The 11,361-nt window shown below is 28.9% G+C and overlaps 1 non-coding gene across 1 annotated transcript; it reads right to left on the bottom strand.

The window, feature by feature from the left end:
* Window positions 1–8,306: 8,306 nt before the first annotated feature.
* LOC114271706 (uncharacterized) lies at window positions 8,307–11,361 on the bottom strand. Its single transcript, XR_014341782.1, has 2 exons — window positions 10,725–11,361; window positions 8,307–8,825 (listed from the first exon to the last, which is right to left on the bottom strand). It is a non-coding gene; the product is annotated as an uncharacterized LOC114271706 (transcript).

The raw sequence follows: 11,361 nt of genomic DNA, 5'->3' as shown, positions 1-11,361 counted from the left end.
GTATTTTTTTTACAACTTGATATCTAATTCGCATGACCGACTAATCAAGGGATTGATCTCACTATACATTAACGGGAACTTGATTAAAGTCAGGGCAAAATTCAATATGAGCTGACTTGAAAAAATTGTTTGCAGCTTTATAAATTTTATACCTTGAAATGAGCACACCCCAGGTCCAGGTCCAGGTCCTTAACTAATAGGCCAAACCCTTCATAGTACATTAATGTTTATGAATTTTTTTAAATAAGTTTTTGATACAACATGTAAGAGTTTTAGAGATTAAATTTTTTGATCTCTAAAAGTGAAAATTTTGTAACAAAAGACATTTAGAGACAAATTTTTATTATTATGAGAATAGTCACTAAAAGATTGTCTCAAAAAACCAAAAATAAAATTTTTAGCGACAAAATTTTAAAAATGTCACTAATAAATAAGCTTTTAGGGACAAAATAATTTGGTCTCAAAATGATTCATTTTTTGAGACAAAAAATTTAGTCAGAAAAGAATAACAATTCATCACTAATGTCCAATTTTATTTGCTAAAAATATAATAACACTGTTTGTAACAAAAATATTTGGTTACTAAAAATAAATTTATTCCTAAATTTTAATCTCTAAAATTTTAATTTTTTGTAATGAGAGTTTTAAAAATTTTATTTAGTTATGAGTTTTGAAAAAAAATTAATTTTTTTTTAATTCAAATCATAATTTGAAAACCAAACCGAAAAACTAACTAACCTTTTCCAATGGAATCCTATTAATGAAAGAGTTTATCATGCTCTGGGAATCTTGTGGGCCACGTAATAAACACGAAGGGGTGAATTATATTGATTGTCTTGGTAGTTGAAGCTTATATCATTTTAATATCTGATGATTTAATCGCCATATATTTAATTTTAAATTTTGAATCTCATTTGAAATAAAAAAAAATTAAAGATATAATTATTTAATTTCAAGGGTAAAGTCATTAATTTGATAAAATATAAATTAATTTGATAAAAATAAATGTGAAAAAATATTTTTGAATTTTAAAAAATTAATTCTACTCATCAAAGATAAATTTATATAAAAATGATAAATCTTTTGCATTTTTATTTATGTTATCAAATTAATTTTTAATATGTGTTTGAATGATAATTATACAATGGGTGGTTGTTTTTCTTGATATTTTTCAATGGTTATAATGTAATAGATAGTTGTATTTGTTGTTAATAAGTATTTTTTAATAGTTATCATGTAATGAATGGTTATTGAGGTTTTAATGTATAATCGATATGTTTAATATATAAAATATTTTCAGTTTTGAATTTTTTGATTTAATGGAATGGTTTAATAATGATATCAAAGTTGTTGCAATTTTGAATTTTGAAAAAATGAAAACTAATTTAATAAAAATAAATATCAAAAAATTTATTTTAAAAAATTATTTCTACCTTCCTAAAAGATAAAATTATATAAAAATAAATGTGTTTTTAATTTTTTCACCAATTTAATTTTTAATTTCTTAGAATTTTTTTTCTAAAAATAAATTCTAAAAACAAAACACAACTTTATAACTAAAAAAGTTTCAATATTATTCATTAAAAAAAAGTCATTACATTTCAAACAACATACAAGTGAATAAATATAAAATAAATTATATATCGATTTTAGGGGTGGTTTGAGATAATCTAAATAAGTACACTTTTTGACTTTTTATGAAATATGAGTTGAGTTTGAAGTGATATGTTATAGAGGTGATGTGACTTAAATAGAATAGTGACTTTTTGACTTTTTTAGATCTGCCAAACAAGGCCTTACTCTTAAAATAGATCATTTACAGAAATATATATATATATAGCCATTTCATCCTTTCACATCCAGAGAAAACACTTTCCTATTACAAAGATATTTTGCTTCATCATCAATCAATCCTGATCAAACCAATCCAAGATCGCACGTATGCTTATAAGATTCTGTACCATTCTATTTACACATATATATATATATATATAATTGTTCTTATTTAAAATAAAATTTAAAATTTAATATGAAGGGTATCACAATTAAACCGTGAGACCAAAGTCACATAACCCAAACTACATAAGGTTAGTGTTTGAGAAGTTATTGTTTTAGTAAGTTATTTTAATTTTTGACTATTTTAGTAGGTTAAAAGTTTTATATTTGAAAAGATGATTAAATTTTTTTATAATTAGATGTGAGGTTTATAAAAGAAAAAACAAAATAATGATTTGATGTGACATGTAATCTTATTAAATATTTTAATCTATTTTATCTTTTTATAAATTTTAATCTAAAAAAAAATAAAAATAAATTAGCCTTTACCAAACCCCTCAACTAAAATTAGGAAGGAGAGGGAGAGAGATGGTTTATACCTAAACAACCAGTGGGGGTGTTTGTTCAGGTTTTTTTGAGTCAATTTATGGCTTCTACCTTTTGAAAAGTTATTTTTGACTGTTTGGTTAAACTTATTTCAAACAGTTGACTCTAACAACTTATTTTAAGTCAAAAAAATTTATTCTGAGAAGTTGCTCACCCTTTACTTCTGATTATTAGGTTCTGTGGTGGACATGTTAATTTACAATTATATTCTTAGATTTTTTTTATTTTTTATTTTTTTAAAAATAGAAAAAGACACAAATGGACTATAAAATATTATTATTATTTTTTATGAGAAATGTAGACAAGTAGTGAATAATAAGAAAATAAAAGTTAATTAAAAAAATTATTTCACAACTTATTTAACAAATATTATTCAGTAACTTAAATTTATAATTCAACAACTACACGAATCAAATTAACAACTTTTAATTAAAACCATAATATATAATCCGTAAAGCTATACCCTATAATTCGTTTTAACAGTTACACCAAGCGGCCTAGTATGTAACGCTCCATTATGTGTAGAGCCTCTCCAACCTAAGCTTTTGAGAAAAAGCATTGATCTGCGTCTCCTCTCCTCTCCTCTGTTGCTCGATCTATCGCTCTCCCCCTCTCTCTCTTGCAATGGAGAATGGTACACCAAAAACAATTTACATTTGGTATCATTATTACGACGGACCGATTTCATATTCACTTTATTCCATCGACACTAGTACTCGCCACCTCTGTTCTCACAAAAAGATTCATGAATTCAAACGTGTTGAGTTTCCACAAGTCGAAATGGGAATTTTTCCTGTATCTCCCAGCAAGGTTTATCTAATTGGAGCTGGTCGGGATACTCGTCCTAACATCTTGTCTAGCGATGTTCGTGTGTTCGACACAAGTCGGCGTCTCATCACAACCGCGCCGCCAATGCACGGCGCCAAGCGGAACCCCCTCGTTCCCCCCCCCCCCCCCCCTAAGGAAAGTTTTACGTCCTCTCCGACGTCTCGTCCTTGGTTTCCGAAAACCCGAGCCCTTGTTTCGAGTCACTCGATCCAATTTCAGGCCAATGGAAAGTATCTACACCGCCTCCATTCTACTACATTGATTGTTATTGCTCTTCTGCTGGCCGCAAAATCAATTTTGATTGCAAAATAATCTCTCATGCAGTTGTTGATACCAAGATCATTGTTTCAGTTCTACGCAATGGAAGGTATGGCATTTACTTGTACGATGTGTTGATGGGGATTTGGATTCATGTTGTTTCCGGTGACTTTTTGCCTTTTCGCGGGAGAGCTGTGTTCGCTTCCGACAAGTGGTTTGGGATTCCTATTTTTGACCTTAAGAACGACAACACTATGTTCGCATATTAGTTTGATTTCAGCGCTGAACAGAGATTTGTCGGTCGACGTGTGGAAGATTTTAAACCTCTCAAACCAACTCTGCTACCCAGCTACTATGAGTATAATGTTTTTGATGAAGCAACATACTCAGATGCTGACTCTGATCATTTGGATTTTTTGATTGATTTGTACTATGATGAGTAGTGCCCATATCCTGATTATGAGTTACTTGATTTGGGCCATGGATGTCTTTGACTACTTATGTTTCTTGATGATGATGATGTCGAAAGAGAGCCTCATGTGTTGGTGTGCACTTTTCAGGTTTTCGAGCAGAAGAGGGGTACTAGTACTAGTACTAGTGCAAGGACGACTTCTTATCATCCTTGTGTTCATTGTGTGACTTGAGCGGTGGAGAAGCCACAATTCGTGTAGATCGCACCATAGTAGTGGTTGCAATGTTACTTTCTTCACTGCATGAACTAGTAGCCCACATAGGTTGTGTTTACATACATGGTTTCGGATAGGGATCATCGAATTTTAGGAATTAGGACTCGAAATCTATACAATTCTATGTGTTTTGAAGTTTCTTGATGTATATATTGAATTAGATTTATTGGTAATGAAATTCAGAAATACAACTTCTAATGACAAATCAATTTGCAGTTTTTTTTTTTTTTTTGGAGTAAATACTGTCTAGTCTATATGGTTTTTAACAACTCAAAATGACTGTTTGTTCCTTCTTTTGTTGATCAGCCATCAATCAACTATTTTAATTTCTATGTGCATTTTGTTCCTACTATACAATTAGCAGAAGAATGAATTAGTTGTTCGTTATTACTCATTGATTTATGTATGTGTGCACTGAATACAATTCTCCTTCGAGCAATTTGAATTACTCTTACTCAATCCATGAAGTTTTACTTAGATATGGAACAAAGATGTTCTGATGATAATAAGAACATTGTTCTGATCACAATCTTCTAAGTGAATCTTCATGCTCTAGTCCTATTGATGTGTCCACCAATCCATGGAAAGGAAAATAATCAACATGTTTTACGTAGAAACAATGTTCTTATTATCATCAGAACATCTCTGTTTTCAGATTCAAATTCATCCAAATCTGTCTTTAATGTATATGTGTGTATATATAGCTTTACTTTCTCTTTATTATAATTTAAATGCAGAATTTCCGTCTTCATAAAACAAAGAAAAAAAAGGGTTAAACTTTTGAACAAACTTTAGGGATTAAGATTTGACCTTGGCGACATGCAGTTGTTGCAATGTTATCCGTTGTAGAACTCACAAGAAGATTGTAGAAACCACAATTGTGTCCATTTTTGACAATTCATGTCTCTTTGGTGTTTCTCTCAGCGTAAGTTCATCACTAAAACATTTATGTCCTCTTAACTTGCATTAGCATATTAGAAATATTAATGTAGCAATGAAACTTGATTAGACTAGTTATAAGCTTGGTAAGTTTGTGAGACACTGTGTTCGCATACAATTTCAATTTCAGCGCTGAGCAGAGATTTGTTGGTCGACCTGTGGAAGATTTTAAACCTCTCAAACCAACTCTGCTATCCAACTATAATGAATGAGTATACTGATTTTGATGAATCATAATTAGATCCTGACTGTGAGTTGCTTGATTTGGGCAATGGATTTCTTTGCCTACTTATGTTTGTCTAGATGTCTACAATGTCCCTCTAGTGTTGATATATGTTCTCCAATTTAATATGTTAGTAATTAGAGCATTTAGACTCAAAATTGATATTTTAGGGACCAAATTGAATAAATTAAAAAAAAAAAAAAAGGAAAGTGGACCAATGGCTACAAATACTTTGGTCGATGCATGATAGGACTAGAGCATGAAACAGTTGTAACCATACTGCCTCTGGATTGCACTAAATGAATCATACTCCCTTTTCAAATTATATTTAGTGTAACACTTTTGTAACTGCAAGAATTGAATTTGAAAGTTTATGTTGCTCTAGAACTATAACATGCATTCTAAACATGGCCACTGTTTCGATTTATCGTAATTTTATATAAAAAAATTAATTTTGGTTAGAATCATTAGCGACCCATTATGTCTTGGAATCCTGAATATAATGCTTCAATAGTTCACTTATCATTTTCTTTTCGAAGTTGGGTAACTTAAAATATAATGAAGTAGAATGTCCTATTCCTGACTGTAGTAAGTTGTTCGTTTTGGTGCAATTGATCCAACGCTAGCAGCCAAGACTTTATGTAAACTCTTGTAACCATCAGCTTCTCCATTTTAATTAATTTTTGTGAATGTGTATTGTTCTGTATCTAAGGGTATCCTTGTATTTCCATGTAGTTCAAGTCTAATGGATGGATGTTTGATTTATCTTTAATTGAGATGCTTTAATTTTTGCAAATGCATACTTGTAATACAAACATTTCCGCCTCTATAAGTTTTATGGTTGTTGGTCTATCAAAGAACTTTAGAAGATTTTAGCGAGTAACATCCTTAAACTGCATACCCAAAAAGAAAATCCTTAAAATTGTTAATACAAAAAGCTTTCCAAGTTCCGAATGGTAGTTTTAATATAAACATTGTGGAATATTATCCATTTCCTTAGGTATAATGTCATTTATATTACATCATTTAAAAAAGTTTTTGGATTAATATTCTCCAACCACAAAGTGAGAGAATTAAATTATAATTATTGTGGAGGAAGATGTCTGACTGGATGTTTGTTTTGGTGATATAATGTAGTTGAGAAAAATAGAACGCTAGTGATTCTTTTCTAGAACTATGAAAAGATTCTTTGGAATCTAAATATTTCAGCATATAAAGCCTAAGGGTGCATTTGGAAATTTTGTCTTTGAGATCGGGTATGGGTCGTGATAAATTTTTTTATAATTTAGGCATAAAGATTAGTGCATATGAGTGTACAAAACAAATCAAAAAAGAAAAAAAAAAAAAGTGTACAAAAAAATTAAATCTGTTTAATTGAATCAAAATATTTTGACGGTTCTTAATTTTTATCATGAATGTTAAATATTTGAGAGTAGTTATATACGGTATGAATAATATAATAATATAGTAAGAAGTAAGTTTTAATTTTTAATTTTTAATTTTTTTTTAAAGGAAATAAAAATCAGTGGGAGAGGATTAGGTTAGAAAAATATATAATACTTTTTATCTTTCCTTTTGAAAATTATAAATTATGAAATTATTAATATTTTGAAAACTATTACTTTAATGGATTAGTCAATACTATTTTATAAATTTATTTTTTAATTTAATAAATCTACAAATTTATTATGAAATTTTGAAACTTCCACAATAGTCGTCACGAAATTCCTTTTTACTTATATAATATATATATAATTTTTTTTTTCTAAACAAAAGTAGAACTTAATTGAGAGCTAACCTTCTTTTTAAACATGACCCCGCCGCTCCCGTCACACGAATTGGTTTTGATTGATTTTTTAAAAATTATGTTTTTTATTTTTCATATTTTTTATTTTTAGTGAATTTTTTTAATATTTTAATTAATCTTTTTACTTTTTAAATGCACATATCCTAAATATACTTAAAAAGTAAAATATTAGTAAAAAAATATTTTAAAAAATTAATAAATACACAAGAATATGACAATATACTAATTTTTATTTTGTATTTTTGATATTTAGTGAATTTTTTTTAGAAAAAAAATTCACAAATATTATACTTTTTAAATATATTTATGTTAAGTGTATCTAAACTTTAAAAAAATTGCTTAAAATATTAAAAAAATTTAAGTGAAAACACAAAAATATGAAAAATAAAAATAATTAATTTTCTCAAAAGTGAACGTAATATATATATATATATATATATATATGTATATTGTTGTGAATAAAAGATATTATATGAAAGTTTATTTTAATAAGTTTGGTAGAATTAAAAATATAAAATAATAATATCGATGACACCATTAAAATAAAGGATAAACTACCAATTGATCTTAATAGTTGGACTTAATTCTCATAAAATCCTATTGAAAATAAGTCGTACTAAAATTATTGCTAAAATTAAGTTTTTGTGATAATTTTTTATATATGCCGATAAAAATTTACAATTAATAATTTTTTTAAATTGTCGCTAAAACTTACAATTATTAACATTTTTCTGTAACGAATTTTTCAAACCATCGCTTATAGTTAAAAATTAGTTACTTTTTTTGTAATTTTTTAAATTATCGCTAAAACTTATAATGAATGATATTTTTGTGATAATTTTCAAATTATTGCTAAAAATTAATAATTTAGCGACTTTTTTTAATAGTGTTTGATAAAAAATATCATTAATTATCATAAAACCTGTTCGACAATAAGTCCACTTATTAAAATTTACACGTAAGATTTCCTAAAATTAATTTTTGACTACGCCACTGATTATGTATTATAGCATAACCCTAGTTTTAGAAGTCACAGTCAATACAAACATGCATGAATGATGATAATAATGAGATAGGTTTCAAGACTAATTGGGCTTTAGTTTAGAGATTTTAAAAACATTATAATAATACCACAATAATAACATTTATATATCATATTTGATTATTCATTCAACCAATGCAATTATAAAAATTGAGATAGTAAATCAAATGTAATCATTGTAGCATTACTCAAAACCTCATCAAAATGTCTTTTACCTATACTCGAAACATAAACTTGTCTGAAGATATTGAAAACATATAAATAGCTTTGAAATCTAGGTAAAGGTAACTGAAGAACACATTGGGGAACTATAAAAGCAACAAAAATCTCCTCCCTTAAATACTTAGCAGAAAATAACACCTCTAGTGTACGGATGAAGAACTTGTTGGCATTGGAGATGAGGAAGAAAGCTCCCTTCGGAGCTCCTTGACAACGGCAGCCAATGCCTCAGGATTCTGGCCCAGATCACAGAGGGCAATGAGGACAGAGAGGGTGTGGCGATCGAGCCCAGTGTCAAGAATGTTTGACATGTGAAATGCCAGGTCCAGAGATTCCCGGGCTGTCCGTGCGGCCTCTGGATCCATATGAAAAGACTGTAAAGAATTGTTTCTTTCTGGGAAGTAAGGTTTTCTATTTTGCAGCAACCTTACAAGAAGAAACCTGAAAAAATTAAAACAAAGGTCACAATACACATCCAGCTTGCTATTTTCAATCAACTAAATGCTTGTATGATGCATCTACTACACACACATCTGCAAAAATTGACTTCTGAAGAACAGTGTATGTGTCATAAGTGGGAAAACAACAAGAAGAAGAATGCTTTACTGTCAATGGACATGCAGCACATCAGAACAACATAACTAATAACCATGCTTTACTGTCCTATGAACTTGATGCATTTAACTGAATACAATGTGCCCAGAGTTTTTGAAAATTACACACAAATTCAGAAAGTGTAGAAGATTCACATTGAGGGTCCCAAACTTGGCAGAGGATTCTGGCAAGTAGATACATTATGAACCATAGAAAATATAGAAGTTCGAAATTATGGGCTTTTTCAATCAAAGTTTGTGTGATATATGCATAAAGGTAATGTATCTGCCATTGTTAATGTGATAAAATCCAAGAAATATATATAAAAAGAAAACGAATGAATAACAGTCTTGTGTAAAAAGAAATAGACACACAAAATAAGATGGATTTTGCAGTAACAAGACTGTATTGTAAATAGAGAAAAAAAAAATGAGATAAGCTTTATAAACGTTGACAACTTTACATATGATGAAGAATTGAAAAGGCATTCTATAAAGAAACTTTCCATCATAATGTCATCAAACCAGGTATCATTTTTGTACAAGTTCCTGGGTTTTATACAAGTGAGGTTACAATCATTCCCAGTAACAACACGTTCTAAACCCGTGAAAGCACAGTTTAAAACCAACAATATCGCTTGGGATGGCAGCCTCACTATTTCTCCTATACGGTGTTCTGTCTTAACTCCTAAAACTCTCTACTTAATAATTACCATAACTCTGTTTATTAATATTAGAAGAAAAGATATCTCAATTAGAAAAAGTACTAGAATCAATCTCTCTCTACTCCACTTCTACTCACACCAAAATGAGTTTTACTCAAATTTTGACCCAAATCAAGAGAGACCCTCTGTTTTTTAATCCAAATTTCTAAAGGTAAATTGTGGTGGTGATATAACAGCTTTTAATTTTACAATTGTGCCACTGACCAAATTTCTATTGAAATTGGAGTTTGGTGATTGGAGTACTCTATATCAAATAAAGCTCTTAATCAAATCCAAGTAAAAATATGTGTAAGGGCTGGATATGGCCTTAGTTAACAAGAAAAATTCTAGAAACTTTACCGAATAAGTTTGATTAGTAGTCACATAATCAGTTTCAACCTTTTTTTTTTTTTTTTTTTTCTTTCTTGGTGGAAACAAGCAGATTTTTTAGGAAACAACCAGGAAATTAAAGTTTTACAAATTGCAAACCACTCAGATTTACAAACAGAAAACCAAATCAGTGCACCAAGTCTTGTTAATATGACCTAAAATCATCTCTAATTCTTTCATCAAATTCAAAATTAATGAATAAAGAGCTAAAATTGAGCTCCAATCATTTCATCAAACTTGTATCAAATCAAGCAAAATTTTCACCAAATCAAGGATGAACCTAATTCTTCACCAAATTTCCAACAGTCATATTTTTACTCATGAAAATCTAAAAAGAGTAAGGATTTGAGTGTTCTATTCCAGATCAATCAATCTTTCAATCAAATTTTCACTAAAATTTGATGGAAAAAAAGAGAGAATAAGAATTGGAGATGAATAAAAAAACACATTTCATACAATTTTGACCGAAGTATCTCACAAAACTCAGTCAGAACGGATCAGTAATTAGAACAATCAGAAAGTAGACAATGAATGTAAATATACATAAATAAAAAAAAGAAAAAAAAAAAGAAATTATAGCTTCTGTTGTGAGCTCAGAGGAAAGCGATTCACGGAGAGAGAGAGAGAGAGAGAGAGAGAGAGAGAGAGAGTACCTGATTCAGTGAGAAGGATTCGTCAATGGCGGCACTGGAGGGGGATCGATTGATCCGTTTTTTGTTTGAAATGATAAAGATAGGTTTGATTTTTTTAGATTTGTAAAAATTATTTTTTCTAAAAGCTTTCATATGAAAATATGAGTGGTTTTTATTTTTATTATTTTTATAATTATTACTAAATTAGTTTTTGAAACTTTTTTATAAAATAGATTTTAAAATCTCAACTAAACGTAGAGGCGTAAAAGGGATACAATATTACTATTGAAATAATTCAAGCACGCGATTTTATGGAGTAATATTTCTTTTTGACTCAATCTAATTTTTTTTCTAGATATTATAGATTTTTAGCATAAAATATTTGAGACTTTACATTGTGTTTGGTTGAGAGATTTGAAAAGAAAAAAAAATAGCTTAAATGTCAATAAAATATATTTTTTTACTTAATTTCACATTCATCTTCTCTTTTCTTTCTAAATCTATTTTTAAATCTCCTAACCAAACACAAAATTAAAATAAAATTTAAAAACCTCTTAATTTGATTTTACAATGCCATGGCAAACAAAATTAAGTATCTCACAACCCATTCCCTCTCCAACTGGCCCACTAGGAGACAAGCCTCTCATACTTGGAAAAG

This window comes from Camellia sinensis, chromosome 10 (genome assembly GCF_055761805.1).
Source record: "Camellia sinensis isolate YWXY chromosome 10, ASM5576180v1, whole genome shotgun sequence".
Lineage (NCBI taxonomy): Eukaryota > Viridiplantae > Streptophyta > Magnoliopsida > Ericales > Theaceae > Camellia > Camellia sinensis.
Note: the sequence above shows the minus strand (reverse complement) of the source record. Positions and strands in the feature narration are given on the sequence as shown.